This window comes from Rhinopithecus roxellana, chromosome 21 (assembly GCF_007565055.1).
Source record: "Rhinopithecus roxellana isolate Shanxi Qingling chromosome 21, ASM756505v1, whole genome shotgun sequence".
NCBI classification, from domain to species: domain Eukaryota; kingdom Metazoa; phylum Chordata; class Mammalia; order Primates; family Cercopithecidae; genus Rhinopithecus; species Rhinopithecus roxellana.
Genome location: NC_044569.1, coordinates 76,705,263 through 76,730,085, shown reverse-complemented (window position 1 = coordinate 76,730,085; position 24,823 = coordinate 76,705,263).

The window sequence follows — 24,823 nt, the reverse complement described above, 5'->3', positions numbered from 1 at the left end:
CTGTTTTCTTGCTTTGTTTTTCTGAAAAGACAAATGATTTTTTCCTTTAATGGTATCAGTGTTTGTTTTGTTTTGTTTTAACCAGTATTTTCAGCTCCATTCTCTTATCTCTTATTATGGATGACATCAGTGCAGGACTTTATAATTTTTGATGAGTTACTTTTAGAATTTTGAACCTCACTATACTAGTGGATGGAATGAATATTCTTTCTAGCTCAATTTCTATATTTCTTTTTTTCTCTCCCCTTCCTCTGCTCTGGCCATCCTGTCCTGTCATGATGGGCAGATTTAAAAGTGATTTCATTATTCATAAAATGAATGATTACAAGACATGAGAATTTCATGTTTGTGTCAAGGTTTACTACTGATTGATATATTTGCTATTCAAAGTAAAATTGAAGGTGAAATAGCTGGGACAGTATTTGTCTTGCTTTACATAGAAGATAAAATGAAACTTTCTTAGAGGGAGAATACTCTATTATTTTGGAATTACTTCATTCTATCATTTTGGAATCTTGGCCTCTGCTATCATTTTTCAAATCCTTGTTAATGTCTGAATCCATCTAATGGACTTTACATTCACTGGATAGCTCACGTTCTTAACTTTGTTAAGAAAGTTAAGCTCACGCTTAACTTTGATTTTATTTCCAGATGCTCCTTAAATTTCAGTTGGGGCCCTAACTTGTTTGCTACCAAACTCCAAATGATGTTCAGAAGAAACCATTAGGACCATCTGTTTCTAAGGGGTAAATGCTCTTTCTCATGGCATATTCATATACAGAGACATATAAGTTGAAATTTTAAACCAGAGATATTTCTCTGTTTATATGTACCTGTTGTTGTTTCTTGCCCCTTTCCCAAAAGATTCACATACACATGTACACACGCACAGGACATTAGCACTCATGAGAATTCTACTGTGTATTTTTGCTGGCGAAGTGGCTGAATGTAACTTTCCAACAATAATATTTCCATTGATATGTCTGTGACTAACGCAAATTTCTTAGGTAAAAAATATTAATCCCTCACATCATTTTTTCCATTTTACTATACTATTTTACATAACATAGTTGTCAAGAAATCTTCCATTTGTTATTTATTGAATACTGATTAAATGAATACATTTTTGAAAAATTGATTTAACAAACTTCTCTTAAACTACTACTACCTTAGTGTGTATGGTATTCTGACAAATTATCCTATCTGATCTTTATTTCTTGAAAACCCTACATATATAGGGGGAAATATTCTCAGATAAACTATTAGAAACATACGTTAAATGTTCTGCTTGTTGCCCATATGATACTTGTAGCCATGTGTCCTGAAATGATTATCTTCATTTCTGTCATCTCTATATCCAAGTCTAAGTTAACTTTTTTTCTTTCTCATCCACCTTTCTTTTAGTATTTCTAGTACCTACTTTATTCTCTTAAATTCATTTCTCTTTTTTAGGTGAAATGTTACTTGTATTTTTTGACTGCTGATTTAATTTTCTTTCTTTGCAAAACAGATACAGAACAAGATTAAATATTTTTCTTCTGACATATTTTTTCATATTCTTAAGTAGCTTTCTCAAACTAATATTTTTAAATGTTTTTGTTTTAGATATTACCAACTGTTGGAATATGAAAAAAATCATCAGATCTTATAAACCCTCATATACTATATTTTCCTCTAATTTCCAATATTGCTATTTTGAGCTATTTTTAAAATTCATATTTAATATGGTGTTAAACAAAATTTTAAGTTGGTCCCCAAGATCTTTGGCCCTTGGTGGTACATCATGTAAAATCACCTCCCCTTGAGTGTGGGTGGAACCTGTTACTTGCTTCTAGCCAAAGCAATGTAAGAAAGGTGTTGGCTGTGAGCCCCTTGATTTGATTACCTTATATGAGTCTGTATTAGCAGACTGGAGAAAGAAACACTCTTTCTGGCCTTGAGGAAGCAAACAAGCAATGTGTTAGCTGGGTGTGTTTCTTCCTGGAACTCAGGATTGTTTTACAGGAAGTGGAGAGGGCCACATGGCAGGGAACTGCTGGTGGCCTCTAGAAGATGACAACAGACAGTAAGAAGCCAGGGCTCTCAGTCATACAATCACAAGGAAATGAATCTTGACAAGAATAACATAAATCATACATTTGTATGTCTTTAAGATGCTAAGTTTTGTGATAATTTGTTATATGGCAATAGAAAGTAAGTATTAATACAATTCTTTACACTATCATGGCTAAAAATATAAGTTGCAGCTAAGCTTTGCAATAAAAATTTACATTTTCTTTCTAATGCAACATTTTTTTCCTTGAAAGTAATGATTAATGTGCATTTATGTTGTGTTTAGTTATCCATGTGCCCATGGTTAATTATCACACAATTCTCTGCTACGCGCATAATCCTTCCCGCAAGGTATTCAAACACCTACACCTGGGGGATTCTCGCCTTGAGCCCCCTCTTCATGCTCCTGTAGAGAATGGCTTCCCTTGTTAGCGTTAATGAACAAATGCCATTACAGCATTTCATTTTCACATCAACCTGGAATGTCCTTTTTCTCTCTTCTGTGCTGAATTTTTTTGTTTCTTATTGAAAGGTTCTTGTATTGGTTCCAACCCCGAGACCGCGCCAGCAGACAACATTAGGCGGTGTGGAGGAACACGCTGTTTTAATGAGCGCCTGCGTGCAAGTAGTCTGAAGCCTAAAATGGCGTCAGCCCTAAATGAGGATGGGGCAGGGGTTTTATAGTCCTCTGTAAACAGGAAGTATCCCAGTATGACGTGACTGCCGGAGGGCCTCTTTCTGGATCTTCAAGGGTACCTGTCTTTCGGGCAGGGTAGGTGTTTTCTGTCCAGGGTAGGTGTCTTTCTGCTGGCTCTCTTCCTGTTTCTGCTGTCTTGCTGACGCATGCTGCTGGCACAAGTGGCCTTGTGCCTTGGGACTGGACCTGAGAAGGGAGGAGTTACTTACCCCTTCAAGCTTTCAGGCCCTGGGGAGAATCTTTCACTTATATCCCAAGTGTTCTATTCGTTTACTTTTTGTGTTGGCAAAAGACAACCTCTAGTAGTCTCCCAAGGAAGCGTACAAGGGAGATACACTTTGTAGCACAACCAAAATCTTCAGATGTCCCTGCAGCACTGTCAGTCACTATGATTAACTTTCTACAGAGTGAACTCTCACTACTGTTTCAGGAGAAGACAAGCATTCCTCTACCTGAGATGACTGAGAAAAGAAATCTGAATCCCTCTATTTTCAGTACCCCTCCCCCTCCACATGAAAAGTTTCCCATGGCTACCGATTCCTGAGCCTTTCAAGTATTTGATATCAAGATGAAATTTTTAAAGTCTTTGGTGCTTTAAATTTCATCTCTCTTAGATTTGCTATTTCAGGCAATATTTACCCACCTTTCTTCCAGTTTTCAAATGTTTTGCCATCTCTTCTCATTTTCTTATCATCAAGGATTTCCACCTTTTTATTTGTATCCAACTAGTATAGTTTCAGTTGGGTTTTAGGAATTGAGAAGGCATTCATGTGTTCAGTGTGCCATTTTAGAACATAAACTCTGAATTATTTTACAAGACTCTTAATTGTTCAGCCAACCACTATGCGCTAGGACATAGATATTTTTTGGATAACAATCCTAATACAGATCCTTATTTATGAATACAAATATGTCACACTGCATACTGTATGTATAGTATATTTGTGGTCTAAATTATTTTGTTTCAAAGTTGAAACAAAGCTTTTTAACAATACACATTGTCTATTTGGTTAAATCATATGTGATGTAAATGTTTCCAGTTTCTAGAAATATGTTATATCGGTTATACCATTAATCATGGAACTAATAGGAGGAAATAGCACAATGTTTTATTCTGTTGTATCAATGTACTTGTGATGGGAACATCTTTGATTCAATGCCTTATTTTAATGAAATTGCGGTTGCTCTCTGGCTTGAGGTTTCAAAACTCTCTTCAAATTCACAATAACTTGCTAGTTGATGATGCCAGCTACCTTTTATTACACTATTCAGAATAAATTGTTGCTGGAAGAGCTGCTCTATTAATACAGAACACATTACCTAAAGCTTGGGTAATTTGGGCTCAGGAGTTCTTTGTCATCTTTACAGTCTAGTGTTGCATTCACTGAAATAACACATTAAATTTGTATGTTCTTAAGCACCTGGCTTAATTGAAACCCATGGAAATGATAGCAAAATAACTGGCCTGAATAATAAATTACAGACAATCACAGTGCAATGAAAGGTGTCAAAAACATGTTTATATGGAGTCGAAGAACAGGGGCCCTGTATTTGATTTAAAAGTAAGGGCAGAATTGGAATTTCTTTCCCAATATTAAAGTGCAGATTGAAAGTGTGGCAGCTTGATTTTTTAATTTAACATTGCTTTGCTTTAATTATGCATCAAAAAGGCATGAAGATGCTGATATGTTTTTATTTCTTTACATGCAGTGTCTATTCTGACTGTAAAATGGAGTTATTTAAGGCATACGAATTTGTAGAGCTTGAACACAAATAGTCCAGAGCACAAGGAGGCTTTGGGTCTCTTAATAATGAGTTCCGTAACTAAAATAAGAAGCAAAAAGCAAATGATTTGGGAAACATAATAAAGAATCCAGGAGTTGTAAGTATTTTATTAAAAAGAAGATCAATTCATGGCAGATATTCCCTAGATGGCTCTGAAATTACATTGAAAAATTTTCAAACATTGTCATCACATAGAATAATTGGTAATACCAAAACCCTCTAATTTCTTATCAAGCTCTAATTGGGCTCTAGTCCCATATAGATGGCACCATACTTTAGCTGAATTATAAACACATTTTTTTCCCTCACCAAATCAAGTTGTTTTTTTAGGATATGATTTCCCAATAAGGCAGGAAAATAGGATCTGGAGGCAGGAAACATAAGGCTGATTCCACACTTCAGCTATAACAATATATATCCTCTCCATAAGGTGTAGGCCAAGGAAATGACCTTGTAACTTCACTTCATCCTTTCCTTTTACATAGAGCATATCCCAGTGGGATCCTCCAGAGGGTATTTCAACTCCCCAAAATTCTGTAATGGGGCCTTTAAGCACCCATGCTCAGGCCCACACCCACACTGCGGAGTGTACTTTCATTTTCAGTAAATCCCTGCATTCCTTCCTTGCTTTGTTTGTCTGTTTTGTCCAATTTTTTGTTCAAGAACTGGACGCCCTTCTACCATTGGCATATTTTGGTGAGCCAGCCAGGAGGAAGAGGTTAGCCCAAAGTTTGGAATGTATTCTTCTCCTTTCTGTTTTTCCTTTCTTCTCCAAACAGGCAAGCTCTTTTCCTTTCTAACCTGGGACCCTTGCTGGGCAGCACCTAAACATGGAAGCAACTGCAGGATTCTGGCCATGGCCAGTGAAACTGAGGGGTTTTCATGTAGAGAAGCCTGACCACTACCACCCTGTTCACTTAAGGAACCCAGGTCTTTTCCATTTTGTTTTCGTTTCTTTCTTTTTCAGTCTTTCAGAGGCTGTTTCCTAGTAGCTCCTTGGAAATAGAGGGCAATTGGCTGAGGCGACTCCCTAGTACTGCCTGAAGGCCTAGAAATGAATGGAAATAATTGCCTTGCACCAAAGTGGGAAAGACTTTTTTTTTTTTTTTTAATCTTTTCCACATGTGGTCTCTCTAATCCCTACATGTGGCATAGCTTGAAGCAAATTTGCACATGTTTCAGATAACTTAAACCTTCTTTTCTTATGCTAAATTCATCCTTTCCTCTATTCAACTGGCTAAGGGCAAAGGAAACCCACCCAGCCTCCAGTTCCTATCATTAAAGTTCATGGCATGGGAAGCATGGGAAAGCATGGCCTTATCAAATTATAAGGATGCTAAAAGTCAAGGATTACACCCAGGTACTGAAGGAAAGTTCATAGCAGGCTCTGGTGGGATCACATGCAAAGTAGCACTGGTTCCCACCTAAGTAAGGTTGAAAACATCTGAAACTCTAAGACTGGACCCCACAGGAGGATGCTGTGTGGGTCCTGCAGACCTCAACCTGCACAAAGGGTTCATGCTTGGTAGAGGTTCTGAGGTCTTCTTGGAAGTTTCTCTCACAGTTGTAATGCTGGTTGACCCCAAAATTGTTTAGAATCTGAATTGTACTGGCTATTGGGATAGTGGGACAGTGTTGCATGTCTCCAGGCTCTTGTGCTGCTGTTGTAAGCAGGGGGCCTGGTTAATGTTTGGTGCCCTCCTTTGGTACTGTGTTAGATATGAGTTAAAGAATCAATATGTCAGTATGTTCAGTTTTTTGCCTTCTACTTTTAAACTTGACTTCTTCATAAAGCAACCTTTTTAGATGACCTGCTCCACCCTGACTCATTCTGATGACTTGCTCCACCCTGACTCATTCCGATGACCTGGTCCACTCCGACTCATTCCAATTACCTGCTCCACTCGGACTCATTCCAATTACCTGCTTATTCTCCACCCTGACTCATTCTGATTTCCTGCTCTGCCATAACCATTTTTCTCGCCAAACCACTCACCCCATCTCGCTCTTTAAATTAGCCAATCAGAATTAGTTTAGCCTGTGCAGTTTAACCCTAGCCAATAAGGAAATGACACAGCAGCAGGGGCCATATACATCGGGGATAAGAACCCCTTCCCCTCCCTTGTTCAAGTGTGCGCTCACCATTGCTTCATCTGCAAGGTTGCACCCTTCTGTAGAAGTAAATTGTCTTGCTGAGGATTAAAAATAACATTTTATATTCGAGTGCTATTTCTTTGGCAGCATCAAAACTTAATTTATAACAACTGTTTTGTCGCAGTGCTATTTGGAGTCTGGGGAGATTTAACCTTTAAAAATCAAACTGCCGGCTGGGCATGGTGGCTCACGCCTGTAATCCCAGCACTTTGGGAGGCCGAGGCAGGTATATCACGAGGTCAGGTGTTCCAAACCAGCCTGACCAATATGGTGAACCCCATCTCTACTAAAAATACAAAAATTAGCGGGGTGTGGTGGTGCGTGCCTGTAGTCCCAGCTACTTGTCAGGCTGAGGCAGGAGAATTGCTGGAACCCAGGAGGTGGAGGTTGTAGTGAGCCAAGATCATGCCACTGCACTTGAGCCCAGGTGACAGAGTGAGACTCCATCTCAAGGTCTGAGCCTTCAAGAAATGTTACAGCTCTCTCTTCTTCCTCCCACCTGCAGCTCAGCAAACAAGGATGTGTCACAGCTCATTTGTTCTCTTTCACCTATATCTTAGTGAACAGAGGCATGTTACAGCTCATTTGGCCCCACCACCCTCAGCTTGGTGAGTTCTGAGTTCTTGTCCCATGACCAAGAGGAATAAGGTTCACAGCAAAAGGAGAGTGAGTAGGGTGGAGAAGAATTTTACTGAGTGGCATAAGGAAAGCTCTCAGCAGAGGGGACCACCGGAATACAGGAGTAGACCTCCATTTATTTAGTACTTTTTAACAAATATTCTCTAATAGTAAATAAAAGTATTTTTAGGAAATGTTTTTGGAACATGTGACTACACATATGAAAAGTGAATTTCCACTTACTTTATACACAAAATATTAATTTGAGATATAAAAGAAGCCAAAATGTAAATGTCACAATTATAAACCTCCAAGAAAAAAATAGGAAAATATTTTTGCCCCTGGGAAGTAGACAAGGATTTTTTTACATAGAACATAGAACAGAATAATATTAATAATAAATTTGGATTTTTTTACTTCTATAAAAATTTAAATGCTTTATTATGCTAAATCACACCACAATTGTCAAATTGAATAGGCAAGACACAGTTTTGAAGAAAATATTTTGTGATATATATGTGATATATATTTGACAAGGAATTTATGTCTAAAATAATTTAAGCATATTTTAAGTTTAAAGTAAAAAATTTAGTATTACAAATGAGGATATATAAATGGTGAATAAACACATCGGAATTGGCTAGCATGATTTACCAGGATATTTTTAAAAAAACAAAATGAGATATACCCACTTACTACCATGGCTAAAATTTAAAAAAAAAAGAAATGCAATGCCAAGTATTGGTAAGTGTATGAAATATTGGGATCTGTCAAATATTGTTGACATAAATGTGAAATGAAACAACTACTTAGTAAAATATTTGACAGTTTGTCATCAAATTAAACTCCATGACCCAGTAATTCCACTACCAGTTATTTTATCCAAGAGTGAATAAAACATTTCTCTACAAAAATACTTTAATAAGAACATTCACAGAAACTTTATTTATAACAGCAAAACCTGGAAACAACCTAAAACTATATATCTGTAAAATATTAATTATGGTAAACTCATGTAATAGAATATTATTTGACAACCACCATCATCAACAATAAAAACTGTTAGAATTCTGACTTTCATGAGCTCCACAGATTCCATGCTGTGTGATAAACCCAGACACATGTCATAAACATTTATAATTCTATTTATACAACCATTGGGAGATACAAATTTCATTAATAGCTATTTTTAAAACACAATTGTCTATGGTGTATATTTACCTAAGAAAGTAATGAAGAAAAATTCTATATTTCTATAGACATATGACTTGCACACATCATCACAGTGCCAAAGCTTGACATATTTCACAACGTGCAACATATTGCACATTGAAGATCTATGCCTTCCATATTATGTAAAATCAACTTCAAAAACAAGCATAAATAACTATTAAAATCTAGTTATTATGTGTTTTTCATGGTAGTATGTATTGATGATTTTGAAGTGTGTGTGTGTATTCTGGGAAAGTACTTAAATATATTTTGAATATGACAGTTCAGGTTTTTTTCTGTTGGAAAAAGGAATTGTAAATATAATGATAAAGAGAAAAGGCCAGTATATATCCCATAGTAAACTATTAGAATGGGTAGTACCAGTATGCTCATCATTTTGAATAGATAAATGGGTAGGTATATATAGATAGATACAAAGATAGATCACAGATGACAGACATATGGAAACACAGGTATATATTCAGAAGTACACATACATGCATTTCTTAACTCTGCCCCCCTGAAACTGATTGATGCAATAAGCATACACCTTGGACTCAGATCTTGGTCTCTAAATATGAGTATCTAGCAAAAAGAACAAGAGTTCTTTTGAAAAATAAAAAGATGATTTCAAGAATAAGACAGGGGAAGTATAAAATGAGCTAGTAAAATCTGCAACAGAAAGTAAGAAAGTGCTCCAAAAATGACAGGGACACCCAAATGACACACACAAAAAAACAGTTTTAAATGGGTCCCTCTGACCAAACCTCAGACATTTTGAGAATCAAAATAAATAATTATTGTAATGATCTCTAGCCCGTTAGATAAAAAAGAGTCTATCAGTTAATAATTATATTAAGTAAGTAAAGAAAGAGAAAATAACTTTCTTCCAGTAGAATTCCTGTTATTAAACATACAAGGAATGTGGAGTTAGAAAAATCAGTGTGCTAAAAATAACATGGAAACCTTTGATGAGGAGCAAAGGTTTACTTAGTCTCAAAGTATTGCATCAAAAGTTACTTATAGATTACAAAGGAAAACATAATCAAGGTCATCACCATCAATATTGTTTTTCTTTCTATGATGCACTGAGGACATATTATCACTTCTGTGATATATCTGCCGAATGTATAACTAAGTCTGATAATTAAGGGACAGCCTGGTAAACAAGCACTCAAACAAAACAAAACAAAACAAAAAAAAGCAAGTAATCAAACTAACAAGAGCCTGGACTTGGTTTTCAAATAGGTCAAGGCCAAAAGGAAAGAGTAAGTGTATTAGGCTGTTCTTGCATTGCTATAAAGAACCATCTGAGATTGGGTAATTTATAAGAAAAGAGATTTAATTGGCTCATAGTTCTACACTCTGCTCAGGAAACATAGTGCTGGCATCTGCCTCTGGGGAGGCCTCAGGAAACTTAGAATCATGGCCCAAGGGAAAATGGGAGCAGGCACTTCATCTGGAGAAAACAGGAGTAAGAGAGAGAGTGCAGGGGCGAGGTGCCACACTTTTTTTTTTTTTTTTTTTTTGAGACGGAGTCTCGCTCTGTTGCCCAGGCTGGAGTACAGTGGCCGGATCTTGGCTCACTGCAAGCTCCGCCTCCCGGGTTTACGCCATTCTCCTGCCTCAGCCTCCCCAGTAGCTGGGACTACAGGCGCCTGCCACCTCGCCCGGCTAGTTTTTTTGTATTTTTTAGTAGAGACGGGGTTTCACCGTGTTAGCCAGGATGGTCTCCATCTCCTGACCTCGTGATCCGCCCGTCTCGGCCTCCCAAAGTGCTGGGATTACAGGCTTGAGCCACCGCGCCCGGCCCACACATTTTTAAATAATTAAATCTCCATGAACTCAGAGCCTGAGCTCAGTTATCACCATAAGGTTGGCCCCCTTTGTTAGGATTTCATTTTCTGTTCTTTTTTTTTTTTTTTTTTTTTAACTTTTTAGAATCCACATCCGGGTTATCAGCTTTTTGTTTTTCTACCATAATAATAAATTTGCTTGTTTATAAACTTTCCTCTAATTCTGATATGTAGTATTTTTGTTATCAAATTCATAATGTTTTCTAACTAAAATTGTGACCTTTTTCTTTGACATGTTATTTAGAATGAATTGCTTACGTTTCAACAATGTAGACTTTCTAGAGTTTTTTGTTTTGTTTTATTTTTAATTTAGGTGTAGTCAGAGAACATATTCTGAATGGTTTCAATCATTTCAGATTCTTATGGTTCAAAATATGATTTATTTTGATAAATGTTTTCTGTGTACTTGAAAATAACATGAAAGTAAAAAAAAGTCTCCTGCTTTTATTGTTTTTTTTCTGGATGTTCTCTCTTTTGTTGAGAATTAAAATCACCCACTATAATTGTGCATTTTCAGTTGTTTTATTATTTCTTATTATTTTATTAGGCTAATTTTTGTATTTTAGAATTGTTTTTATCTTCTTAGTGGACTCAGCCTTTATAATTATGCAGTGTTAGTTTTCATGCTAACTAATGTTTCTTGCTTTAAAATCTACTTTAGCACAATTATATGAGGATTATTGTCATTAGTTTTTGCATACTTGATCTCCTTTTTTTCTCATTATTTTACTTTTAACCTTTCTATATCCTTTTATTTAAAGTGTGTCTCTTGTAAGAAACATATATTGTTTTATTTTAATCCAATCTGACAATTTTTGTCTTCTAATTAGAACACTTAGTTCATTTGCATTTCATGTAATTACTGACACATTTGCATTCAAATCTACAATGCTGTTATTTTCTATTTATCATTGTGCTTCTCTAATATTTCCTCTACTCTCTTGCTATTTCAATTATCTACTGCAGTACAGGTAATTCTCCCACAAAACAATATTTTAAAGCAACAACCATTATAGTTTTCCTTGTAATTTTCAAGGCCTGTGGACTAGGTATAGTAGGTGGTTATTCTGTTCTTTGTGGTATAAACTGGAGCATTGGGGCCAGTTATGTGAGGGCTTGTCTGGCCTGGAATATCCACGATGGTTCACTCACATGCCTGACAGTTGATGTTCATTGTCACCTGGGAACTCAGCTGGGGCTTTTAAGTGGAACACTGTAGTTTTCTACAAATGGCTTATCCTCGTGACTGGAGCTTATTGCAATATTGTGGCTAGGTTCCAGGGGAGGACATCACAGTTGTGACTGATCCAAGAGGAATGGCAGGGAAAGATGACAAGCTTCGTAAGGTCTGGGCTCAGATCTTTTCTTTTCTTTTTTTTTTTTTGTGTGTGTGTGTGTGTGTGAGACAGAGTCTCACTCTGCTGTAGCCCAAGCTGGAGTTCAGTGGTGTGCGATCTCGGCTCACTGCAGCCTCCACCTCCCAGGCTCAAGCAATTCTCTTCCCTCAGCCTCCCAAGTAGCTAGGACTACAAGTGTGTGCCAATACTCCTGGCTAATTTTTGTATTTCAGTAGAGATGTGGTTTCACCATGTTGCCCAGGGTGTCTCGAACACAAAACCTCAAGTGATCCACCTGCCTCAGCCTCCCAAAGTGCTGGGATTACAGGCATGAGTCACCGTGCCTGCGAGAATTTTCAACCTGTGGTCTCTACTATATTTTATTGGTGAAAGCAAACGATTCATGGAAAAGGGGAATAACTTCCATCTCTTGGTGTGAGGAACAGAGAAGGGAGGAATTGCTCAGAGTCATGTTTGGAAATTACCTGTAACATCCATCTTCTTTCTTATTTTATTTATATCATTATCTCTATGTATTACCAAGATAGTTATGTGTTATTTTATTATTCTTATACATTCTTGGATGGCAGTTATTTTCTAGCCTATTAAAGATATTATTACTTTGTCTCCTGACTTTTATTATTTATGAGGAGGAATTAACTCTTGAGTTTTTGTTGTGCTTTAAAGGTAAAATTTTTCTTTAATCTCTGGCTGCTTTTAAGACGTTATTACATTGTTTAGTTGTCAGAGTTTTATTGTGATTAGGCTAGTTTTTGTTTTGATTTGTTTTGTTTAAACTGGTATTTACCTAACTTAAAATTTATAGTGTTTCTCTTATCTGTGACTTGATTTCATTTTTCAGTTTTGAAAAATCACCAGAAATCATCTCCTGAAAATTAAATTTCTACTTGATTTTCTCATTCCCCTCTTTTTGAGTGATAGAATTTTCATGTATTCTTTTGACTATATCCGGGATTAATGCAGATTAATAAATAGTTTCTTCCAATTCATTTATTTTGATTGTATCTGTTTCTATTCAGCTATTAAATTCATTTATTGAGTTTTAAATTTCAGTTATTCTAAGTTCCAGAATTTCTATTTAATAATTTTTTTTCATAATTTGATATCCTCTGTTGAATATCTCTACTTTATCTTTAATTCATGTTAAATGTATTGAACATTATTTTGAATTTATTATGTGATAAACTTATTTTCTGAATATGCTATAACTGTGATTCTACTGCCTATTTTCTGTATTGTCTTTTGGCCAAATCTTTGTATTTAGAAAAGTGTTCCAACAACTTGAGATTTTCTCTGTTTTATTTTATTTGAAAGAATCAGATAGATATGGCAGAATAGCAAGGGACAAAATAGACTGAAAAAATTATCAGCACAGTCTAAGGGATTTTGGGGATTGTATCTAAAGATTTGGCATGTATGTTATCAGATTCCACAGAGACTAAGAGTAGGGATGAAAGCATATTCAAAGAAATAATTGTTGAAAATGTAGTTTTGCTTTCATCAAAAAGCGTTAGTAATTATAGATCACACGTTCCTACTCAGTAACTGAAGTAATTTGAAGCTGACTTTAGTTCTGAAAGGGCTGGTCTATGTTTGGTTCATCTTAACATTAGTTCCAATGGGAAAGTCTGGAGTTATTATCAATGCACCTCATTTGTATTTGACTTTGAGCTTTATTTTTTTTTTTTTTGAATGATCCCCGCCCCCATCCCAGTTCTGTGTGTAGGTTGAGTTTGCTGAACTTCTGTGTATCTGTCTCACAGTTTTGAGATGGACAGATATTTCAAACAGGAATACAATATCAAACACCAGTCTTGCCCTCTGGAATTCTTTTGCTCTTTGATTCAAATTCTGAAGCTCTCCTTTCTTTGGAAATACCTATTTCCTTGATAGTATTCAGAAATATCTGTAATCAATTGCTTAGCTTTTTAAATTGTTTTTCATGGAAGAATTGATGTGAGACGCTCTATTCTCATTGTAGCAAGTGTAGTTTTCCCAGTGTGCTCTACTCTTGTGAATTTTATCTAAATTATTTTTCCCTTTGCTTTAAGTAACATTTAAGTTACTGTACTATTACAATGCCAAGAGTTGGAAGATGAGAAAAGTTTGCATTCATTATTTTATCTGCTTTTTAGAAAGGGAATGGATCTTTCTCTTTTTTAAGTGTGTTTAAAAATTGGGCTTTTCTCTCCGGTATGTGACCTCAGCCAAAACTTAAAAATAGAAGAAAAATTCTCATTTATGATTCTACTAAAACTGCAATGATAAGCAATTCCCTATTTGTTGTTTGTTCCCACATGGTTTATTCTCCATTTCTTTCATTATTCCTTAATATGTATAAAGTAGAGGATGGCAGGTTTGATATAATGCCTTTGATTTGAAAAATATTTTCTTCAAAATAGTTGGAAGCTATTAAAAATGTACATATTTGTACATTTTGTACCTACCTTCTATACTCTTTCTTTCCAGAAAATAAGAGCACTCTTACTTTAGAAAATCAGAAATATCTAGTAACGTATGTCTTTCTCATTATTATTAGTTATAAATATTTTAAAGCAAGACTATCCCCAATAGTAATGATTGTCTTTAAGATACAATAACCAAACACAAAATAACAAGAAAATTAACACATAAATATAATGACACCATTTATTCTTTATGACAGGCAGTGTTAATCCTTTTGTATACATTATCTACAATAACTTGCAGAACTTATTTCAGTACTAAAAATCAGAAATCAGGGTTAAGAAATCTGCAAAAGGTTATATAAATAGCAGCAGACACAGAAATACAACTAATATTTGACTCTAAGAGTTCTCCTTAAGCACTGGATTAGTTAGGGGTCTCCAGAGAGACAGAACCAATAGCATGGATGGACAGATAGACAGATAGACAACAGACAGACAGACAGGTAGGTAGGTAGGTAGATAGAAAGATAGATAGATAGATAGACATACATGTAGAGATAGAGACGGGATTTATTAGGGAAATTAATCACATGATTATGGAGACTGAGAACTTCCACTACAGGCCATCTGCAAGCCAGAGACGCTGGGTTGCCAGTAGCATGGCTCAGTTTAAGGCTGAATGCCTGAGAACCTGGTAGGGCACTGATATAGATCCTGGAGTCCAAAGGCCAGAGAACCTAGAGCTCTGATGTTCAAGGGTAGGAGAAGAGTGTGTCCAAGCTCCAGGAGACACAGAGAGCACAGTTCACCTTTCCTCTGTTTTTCCTGCTTCTGGTGTCTACAGTCATTGAATGGTACCCACCCACATTGAGGGCAGATGGTCCCTACTTAGTGCACTCATACTTACACAAAATCTCTTCTGGAAGTGCCCTCACAGACACGCCCCTAAATAACGCTTTACCAGTTCTCTGGCTATTTCTTAATCTAGTCAGACTGACACCTACAATTAACCATCACAAGCACTTTTTTTTAACTTTCCCACAATTAAACACCATTATTTGAAAGCAAATGGCTAACAGTGAAGGAATTCTGAAGATCAGTGCTTGAAGATCAACACTGATTGTCGCGTGGGAGAGAGTAGGAAGAACTAAAGGAAGAAAAGAAAGTGTTTAGATGCTGGGAGCAGCATATATGCAGAGTGGCTATGGTCTCCAGTGAGTCACCTCTTCTACCCCTACATTATGCTTTATCTGCTGTATAAAAATAATTACATATTTTGACTTAAAGAACTCTGAGTTCATCATAACTCATACTTTCTTAAGATTGATGAGCTGGTATATCACAGCAACAGAACTATATCATATAGTTTATGAAATGCAGTGTGCTGGAGGAATCAAAGAGGGTCATTTTACCTCAGACTTAGAATTATTTTGGATAGTAAAAACCATTTAAGATAAATCACATGTGTGAAATATTATCAGTGTATGACACTGCAAATAAATAGATACATAGTGAAAAAGAAATGAAGTTAACATAGGAATATAACAAAGGTGCAAAATCTTTTGCAGCCTAAAAGTACATAAAACAGAAATAGGCATTTGATTATTTTTAGTATGTTAAACATATATATACATTTGTTTTGAATAGTCAAGATATTCAGTAACACAAACTATAAACTAAAATATAAAAATTATATCATGAATTCTAAAGGCAATTTAATATAGCAGAACTCTATATAAATGTGTATATGTACACCTATACATTTATAAATATATATTTCCATATTTCTATATAGACATACATTTATATGTGTACATAATAAGCACTATTTATATACATATATAATTTAATTTAATGTACTCAATAAATCTTGTTTTGCTACTCTATTTGCTATATATACTATTTGCTATATATACTATTTTCAAACTTTGCCTTATATGATGTAAATATCCTCTTTAATGTTACTGATGGAAATTTATAACAAATTCTCATAATTTCTGTTTGCTATTTATTTTCTCAATATTAGTGAATTTTTCAAGCTAAGACACCACAAAAAGTGAACAAATGTATGTGCATTGAATGTTTTCTCATACAGCTTCCTGAATAAATAGTCACCAAAAAATGTTATAAAAACAATCTGCCAAGCAAGGAACACTGTGCTTATTGCTTTTGGTTTAACAATTTATAACTACTATTTGCTTAAAAGTATAATTTATGTCTCTTCATAATATTAAAAAAGAAAAAAGAACAGTAAGGTGAGAGTTGAGAAAGAGGAGAGAAAGAGAATGAGAAAATACTTAGATGATTCAGAGATTTCTTGAGATTTTATTTGATGACTCTAATGACTAATGATGTTGAACTTCTTTTGTACATCACTTATCTTCTGTATGTCATCTTTAATGAAAAGTCTATTCAGACATTTTGCCCGTTTTTTTTTTTTCTTATGAGTTTTAAGAGTTTATATTTTCCTGGTATAAATACAGGAAAGTTATAATTTCCCAATATATATATCTCAGTCTGTGGCTTGCCTTTTCATTCTATTAAGAGTGTCTTTGGTAAAGCACAAGTTTTGATTTTACTAAACTCGAATATATCAATATTTTTCTTTTCAGAGTTGTGCTGTCGGTGTCATACTTAAAGACTCTTGCTTAATCTAAGGTCACATAGGGTTTCTCCTATATTTTCTTCTATAAATATATCTTATATTTTTATACTTTTTATTAGAGTCTATGACCCACTTTGAGTTTTGTGTTTTCTTTCCTTTGAGCTGTGAGGTATGTGTCAAGGTTCATGTGGTTTTACATGTGGATATCCATTTGTTCCACTATCATTTCTTCAAGACTCTTCATTCTCTATTGAGCTGCCTTTATACCTTTGTTAAAAGTCACTTACTGTATTTGTGTGGGCACACTCTGTTGACTACTCTAACTTATTTGAAAATTATTTTGGCTCTTCTAGATCCTTTTTATTTTCATGTATGCTTAAAATTAACTTGATGATATCTGAAAGAAACCCTTCTGGGATTTTGACTGGTTCATTTAAATTGTGGAGAATTGACATTTTAATAATATCGATTGATCCAATCTCTACCTATAGAGTACCTCTTCATTTATTTAGCTCTTTGATTTCATTCATCAGGACTTTTTTGTTCTTTTCTTTTTTTTTTTTTTTTTTTTTTGTTAAGTATACAGCATCACAACCAACTGAATATGGATTTTTATTGAGATAAGTAGAAATTCACAGGCAGTAGTAAGAGGTAACACAAAGAGCTCCCATATACATATTTTCCAGAGTGGCACTATTTTGTAAAACTATAGTAAAAAGTCACAACCAGAATATTAAGGGTGATCAAATTCACAGTTCTTATTCACACCATCCCAGTTTGACTACTATTTATTTATTTATTTGCGTGTGTCTGTAGATTTGGTTCTGTAGTTGATCGCTTGTGTATTTTTGTCCAACCACCATTTTGATGAATATTCTGAAAAGTTGCATCATCACAAGGATCTCTTGTGTTAGTCTTTTATAACTACATCCTCTTCTGTGGTCCCACCTCTGTTCCTCACCCCAACAACCTCTCAGTTGTTCTCTATTTTAAAAATAATATCATTTCGAAACGCCATATAGATAGAATCATAAAGTATGTATACCACTGGGATTTTTAAAATCATTCAGCATAATTTTCTGCAGTTTCATCCGAGTGTTGAACATATTAGTAATATATTTCTTTTTTATTACTGATATTTCATGGTATGTATGTACCACTGTTTGTTTAAGCATTTACCCAATGAAGGATATTGGTCCATTCTCAGTGATTGGCTCTCACAAATTAATCTAGTATGAACATTTATTTACAAATTTTTTGAGCATAATTTTCTTTTGAAAATGCTAATGAGTATAAATTCTGGTTACATGGAATTTGCTTGTTTAGTTTATTAAGAAAATGTCCAATATCAACTTTTAGTTATTTTTGTATGAGGTATAAGTAAGGTCTAGACTGATGTTCTTTTTTCTTTCTTTCTTTCTTATTTTTTATGGATGTCTCATTGCTCCAGCTCCAGCACCTGTTGTTGAAAAGGCTTTTCTTCCTCTAATGAATTGAATTTCTTTTGAAAATTTGTGAAAAATGAGAGGAGCTTATTTGTGTAGGTCTAATTTTAGGTACTCTACTCTGTTCCATTGATCTATATATCTATCTATACATCTATCACCAGTCTTAGCTACTGTCACTGTATAATAAGGCTTAATATTGAATAGTGTCATATACTTTATTTTTCTTTGTCAAGGCTGTTTCAGCAATGCTAGATACTATGACAAGCTTATCTATTTGTACAAGAAACTGGATGAGATCTTGATAGAAATAGTATTAAGTTTATAGAACACTTTGAGAAAAAATGACATCTGTACTTTGTTGAGTCTTCCAATATATGAATACAGTATGTCTCTTCATTTATTCAATCTTATTTGATTTATTTCATCTATATTTGTTAACATTCAGCATATCAAATTTGTGCAAACTTTTTAAAGTATATGCTTGAGATATTTCATTTCTTTTGAAATGTTATGAATGACATTTTAAAAAATTGTTTTTATATAATCGTTTACACAAAATGCAATTAATGTTTCTTGGTTGCTTTTGTAATCAGCAGCCCTGATGAACTCACTTATTGGTTTTATTAGGTTTCTGTAGATTCCTTCAGATTTTCTATATAGCAACTGTGATATTGATTATACCAGTTTGTTTCCAACCTTTATACCTTTCTAATTATTTTTCTTGCCTTATTGCAGTGACTATAATCACTTTATGTTGTATAAAGTGGTGAGAGCAAACATCCTTGCATTGTTCTTGATTTGGGGGGACACACTCAATCTTTGACCATTAATTATGTTAATAGCTGTAGCTTTTCTAGATGCTAATTATCAAGTTGAAATAATTCCCTACTAATTCTAACTTAGAGAATTTTTGTTCAGAACGGATGTGGAATTTTAAAAAATGCTTTTCATGTATCAGTTGATATTTTCATACAACATTTCTTTTCTTAACATTTGATATGGTGATTATACTGACTGATTTTTGAATTTTGAATCAGTCTGGCATCCTTGCAATAAACTCTATTTTGTTCATGGTTTACAATTCCTTTTGTACATTGCTTGATTTGATTTTCCATTATTTTTGAGGATATTTGCTTCTATGTTTATGAGATATATTGTTCTATAGTTTTTCTTATTTTATTTTTTATGGTACTCTCTATGGTTTTAGAATCATGACAATACTAATGTCCTAAAATGAATTGGGAACTGTTCCTTTTCTTACATTTGCCCAGTGAAGATTTACATTTACCCAGTGAAGGATACCTATTCTGTTCTACAGAACTCAATGTCCATACACATACAAATGAGTAGTTTAGCTAAACTGGGAAAATGTGAATAAGATCTGTTGATTTTACTACTGTCAATAGTCTTGTGACTTTGTACTACAGTGTGTATATGAAATGTGTATATGGGAGCGCTCTGTATTATTTCTTTCAGGGAATTGGTGCTAATACTGTTTTAAAAGTTTTTACACTGCTACACTGATAAAACAGGAAACTATCTAGATTTCCTTTTAGAATATTCTAATTAAAATTTAATTCTTTTAATGATTAGAGAACCAACTGGATTAGCTATTCCATCTTGATTGAGTTTTAGCAGTTTGTGGTTTTGAGTAATTGGTTTACTCCTAACTTAACACATAAGTATGTAAACATAAAGTTAACTAGAGTATTCTCTTGACACCCTTTTAATAGCTGGAGTCAATTTGAAGGAATATACTTTTAAGTGATGTATTATTGTATTTGTGTGGGGGTGTGTATTTTATTCCAATATCTTTCTTTTGATTGGTATATTTAGACTATTTCCCTTTAAGGTAATTATTGAAATGTTAGCACTTAAGTCGCTTTGCTGACTGTTTGGTTCCTCTGTTTCGAGCTCCTTTATTTCTCTTGATTTATTTATAGTGTCTTTGAGTTTATCTCTTCGTATAGTTTTAGTGGTACTTACTCTGGATACTATAATTAAAGTTGTGACACATCACAAACTGATAATATCAACTAATGAAAACCTCACTTCCATTTAGGTCCTTTTTGGTTCAATTTACATCTCTAATCCCATTTAATGTACCTTTCCCACTTTCAGATATTATTGTCTTGAGTATCAGATGGTGGTATAATTTTTGTTTCAATCATTAAATGTGATTTAAAATATTAAGGGAAAAATAATCTATTTTATACACCCACATTTCTGCTTTTACTGTTGTTTTTCTTTTCTGATACTCTAAGAGTTTTTCTCTCATCGTGTCCTGTCTTTATGAGTCACTTCCTTGAGCTAATCCTTAAAAGTAAGTTTGCTAGCAACACATACTTAAGTTTTTCTTCATATATGAATGTCTATTTTACTTTTATTCATAAAGGAGAGTTTTTGAAGATGTAGAATTCACAATTGATAGGGTTGTTTTTGCTCTTGAAAAATACAGTGCCTCTTGTTCTGGACTCCATGATTTTGGATAGGCAAACCACTGTCATTTGATTTAGCGGTCCTCTCTAGGTAATGCATTGTTTCTCCCTGGTTGCCATCAAGATTTTTAATTTGTATTTGGTTTTCAAAGGTTTAATTATTATGTGACTTGGCATGGATTTCTTAGAATGTATCTCATTTGACTTTCTACTTCTTGAATCTGTAGGTTTGTGTCTTTCGTCGAATTTGGGAAATGTTCAACTATTATTACTTTGAATATGCTTTCATCCCTACTCTCCCCTAGTCTTTGGGAAATCCAATAATATACATGCCAAATTATTAGGTCCAATCCCCCAAACCCCTTAGACTATGCTGATAATGTTTTCAGTCTATTTTGTTTCTGCTATTCTGTAATTTCTGTCTGGGTCTTTCATATAACTTCTACCTATTTTTTTTTTTTTTTTTTTTTTGGCTGACATTTACTGTTTTATATGTTGAAGAAATTTTGTAATTGATTGTTGCAGTTTTTTTTTTTTTTCATTTTAGCAGGCATGACTCTTTAGATTTAGCACGCAGGTACAGGCATACGTTTGTGTCTGTGGTTCTGATAGAATTTTAATTTTTAAAGCCATTTCAGTGATATTGTGGCCTACTTTGTTTTACTGAGGTTCCTACCTGTCCCTGCTTGTGCTGCCTGACTTGGCAAAAGGAGTTTTGATAGGATGGGCTGTCTGGCGTCTCTACGACAGGCAGAAGAGTCTCAGCCTGACTGGAACGATGAGGTTCTTGTTTTAGCACGTTTCTATGTGGTGTCCCTTCACCACCCTGACAGCTTTGATCAGGGCAGGGGCTTCTTAGGCTCAAAGAAGTTTCCCTTGTTGTTCTGCTTGTGATCTCTGAGTGATTTCTTTGCCAATGTCCTTCAGTCTCTCCAGTGTCTCTAAGCAAGAGAGGGAGTCTCAAGCTCACGTGGACAAAAAGACTTTCTGGGCTAAGTTGCTTATTGTGTCTGGATCCTCTTTGCTGGTGCTATCCAGCTACCAGTGTCTCCTGGAGAGCCAGGGGACACAAGCCAGTGGAACCAAAGAGACTGCCTGGGCCAGGAGCTTGTTTTGTCAGGGTCCCTCTTGCTGGTGCAGCATCTTCCCTTAGGTCATAGAGTCTTTGACTAAGTAGGGAAGTGGGGCTCATTGACTCCCCTTGTTTGTAGTGTGAGGTTTGCCTGGTGTTTTCAGATGAACTCTTGTAAAATCTGGGTGAGAAATGAGTCTATTTGGGCTGCCTTTTGTTGGTAGTTTGACCCAGAAAACTACATATCTGGGTCACTTTCTCCTAGAAATATATTTGTATGGCTTTGGCATAAGAGTAATTCTGATTTCATTAAATGAGCTGAAAATTGTCCTTGTCTCACCTATTTTCTGGAAAAGATTCGTAGAATTAATATTATTTTATTCTTAAATGTTTGCTAGATATTTTAAGCCCAGATATTTCAGCTATTAATAGTATTTTCACTAGTGCAAGGTATTTAACTTTAAATTAAATTTGTCTAAGATGTATGGGATTATTCAGGTTATGCATTTCAACTTGAATGAACTATGAGAATTTATTTGTTTCAAGAAATTAGTCCATTTCAATTAAATTGTCAAAATTATGGGCATTTAATGTTTTGATATATTATCTTGTTATACTCAGTGTCTGTGGGGTCTGTAAGTGAGCCTTCCTGCTCTCCTTACTGTTTTACATAGTCTGAATTTTTATATATTCTTTTGTATTTCTATTTCCTTTATATTGGTCAGAATTGCTGACAGGCTTGTCAGTATTACTTTTATTTTTCAAGGAACCAGCTTTGTATTTTCTTGCTGTCCTGTAGTAGTTTTTCTTCTCTTTTCAATGTCATTGAATGTTTCTTCTGATTTTTAAGAATATTAATAGAACAACATTAGTTTTACAGAAATTGAGTAGATTATAAAGATGATTTCTATATAACCTCTGTACACAATATTTCCGCTATTATTGTCTTTCACGGGATAAATTTGCTACAATTGATAAACTAATACTGATACATTATTATTATTAATGAAAATCGATAGTTTACATTAATATTTACATTTTGTGTTATATAATTGTATGGATTTTGACAAATACATAATGTCATGTATCTCCCATTACAATATCATATAGAATAGTTACCCCACCCTAAAATCACCTGTACTTCAACTACTCATCCTTTTCTCCACATCTCCCCCTCCAACTCAGAAAACACTGACATTTTTACCATCAATATGATTTTCATATTTTCCAGAATTTTAGATATTTTGAATCCTCCCATATGTATTTCAGACTGGCTTATTTCACCTAGCAATAGCCACTTAAGATTCCTCCATGTCTTGTGTGACTCAGTAGCTCATTTCATTTTATTGCTGAGTAATATTCTATTGTATGAATATATTATAGAGTTTTAAATCAATTTGCCTGTTGAAGAACCCTTGATTTCTTCCAATTTTGGGCATTTATAAATAAAACTGCTATAAATATTCATGTGCAGGATTTTGTATGGATGTATGTTTTCGACTCACCTGGGTAAATACTTAGGAACACAATTGATAGATTATAAGGTAGGACAATTTTAGTTTTGTAAGAAAATGTCTAGACTGTCACCTAAAGTGGCTGTACCATTTTGAATTCCCACCAGCAATTAATGAGAATTCCTGCTCTTTATTTTCATCAGCTTTCTTTATTTTCAACTTTGTTGAATTTTAGCCATTTTAATATGGTATATCATTGTTTTGATTTGAAAGTTCTTAATGACATATGATGTTGAGCATTTTTATATGCTTATTTGCCACCTGTTTATCTTCTCTGGTAAGGTTTCTGCTAAGATCTTTTGTCCATTTATACATTAGATTGCTTGTTTTCTCATTGTTGCCTTTTTTTGTATATTGCGGAGACAAGTCTTTTATTAGCTGTGAATTTTGCAAATATTTTCTCCCAGTCCTGGAAAATATTGGCTTGTCTTTTTGTTCTCTGGATAGTGCTTTTCACAGAGCAGAAATTTTTAATTTTAAACAAGAACAAAATCATTTTCTTCTTTCAAGATCATGTTTTGATGTTACATCCAAAAACTCGTCAACAAACCTAAGGTTACATCTTCTAGAAATGTTACAGGTTTGTGTTTTAAGTTTAGGTCTGTGACACATTTTGAGTTAATTTTTGTGAAAGGCATATAATCTGTGTCTAGATTTACTTTTCTTAATGATGAGGTCCAGTTGTTCCAAAAGTATCTGTTGGAATAATTGTCCTTTATCCTTTGAAATGCCTTTACCCTTTGTCAGTAATTTGATGGGTTTTTATGGGTTGATGTCTGGAGTCTGTATTGTATTCTGTTCCATTGGTCTATTTGTCTATTTTTTTCACTGCCAATACTATATTTTATTATTTTCTTATTTGTGCCACAGTTATGTTTAACCTTTTCTTCTTTCTCATAATGCGTAAGGTGAAATCTTGTATTATTTATTTCAGATCTTTCTTCTTTAATGTAATAACTATATTATGTTACTTTAAGAATTGTTTTATATGCATCCCACACATTTTGATGCTGTATTTTCACTTTCATTTTGGTAAAGATATGTTAAGCCTTCCTTGAGACACCCTCTCTGATCCATGAGATTTTTATTATTATTATTATTTCTTTTTTTTTTTTTTTTTTTTTGAGACGGAGTCTCGCTCTGTTGCCTAGGCTGGAGTGCAGTGGCCGGATCTCAGCTCACTGCAAGCTCCGCCTCCTGGGTTTATGCCATTCTCCTGCTTCAGCCTCCCAAGTAGCTGGGACTACAGGCACCCGCCACCTCGTCCGGCTAGCTTTTGTATTTTTTAGTAGAGATGGAGTTTCACCGTGTTAGCCAGGATGGTCTCGATCTCCTGACCTCGTGATCCACCCCTCTCGGCCTCCCAAAGTGCTGGGATTACAGGCTTGAGCCACCACTCCCGGCCTCCATGAGATTTTTAAATGTATGTGTAGCTTAGTTTCCCAATGAGGATTTTCCAGATATTTTTTGGGTACTTATTTCTTTTTTTTTTTTTTTTTTTTTTTTATACTTTAAGTTCTAGGGTACATGTGCACAACGTGCAGGTTTGTTACATATGTATACATGTGCCATGTTGGTGTGCTGCACCCATTAACTCGTCATTTAC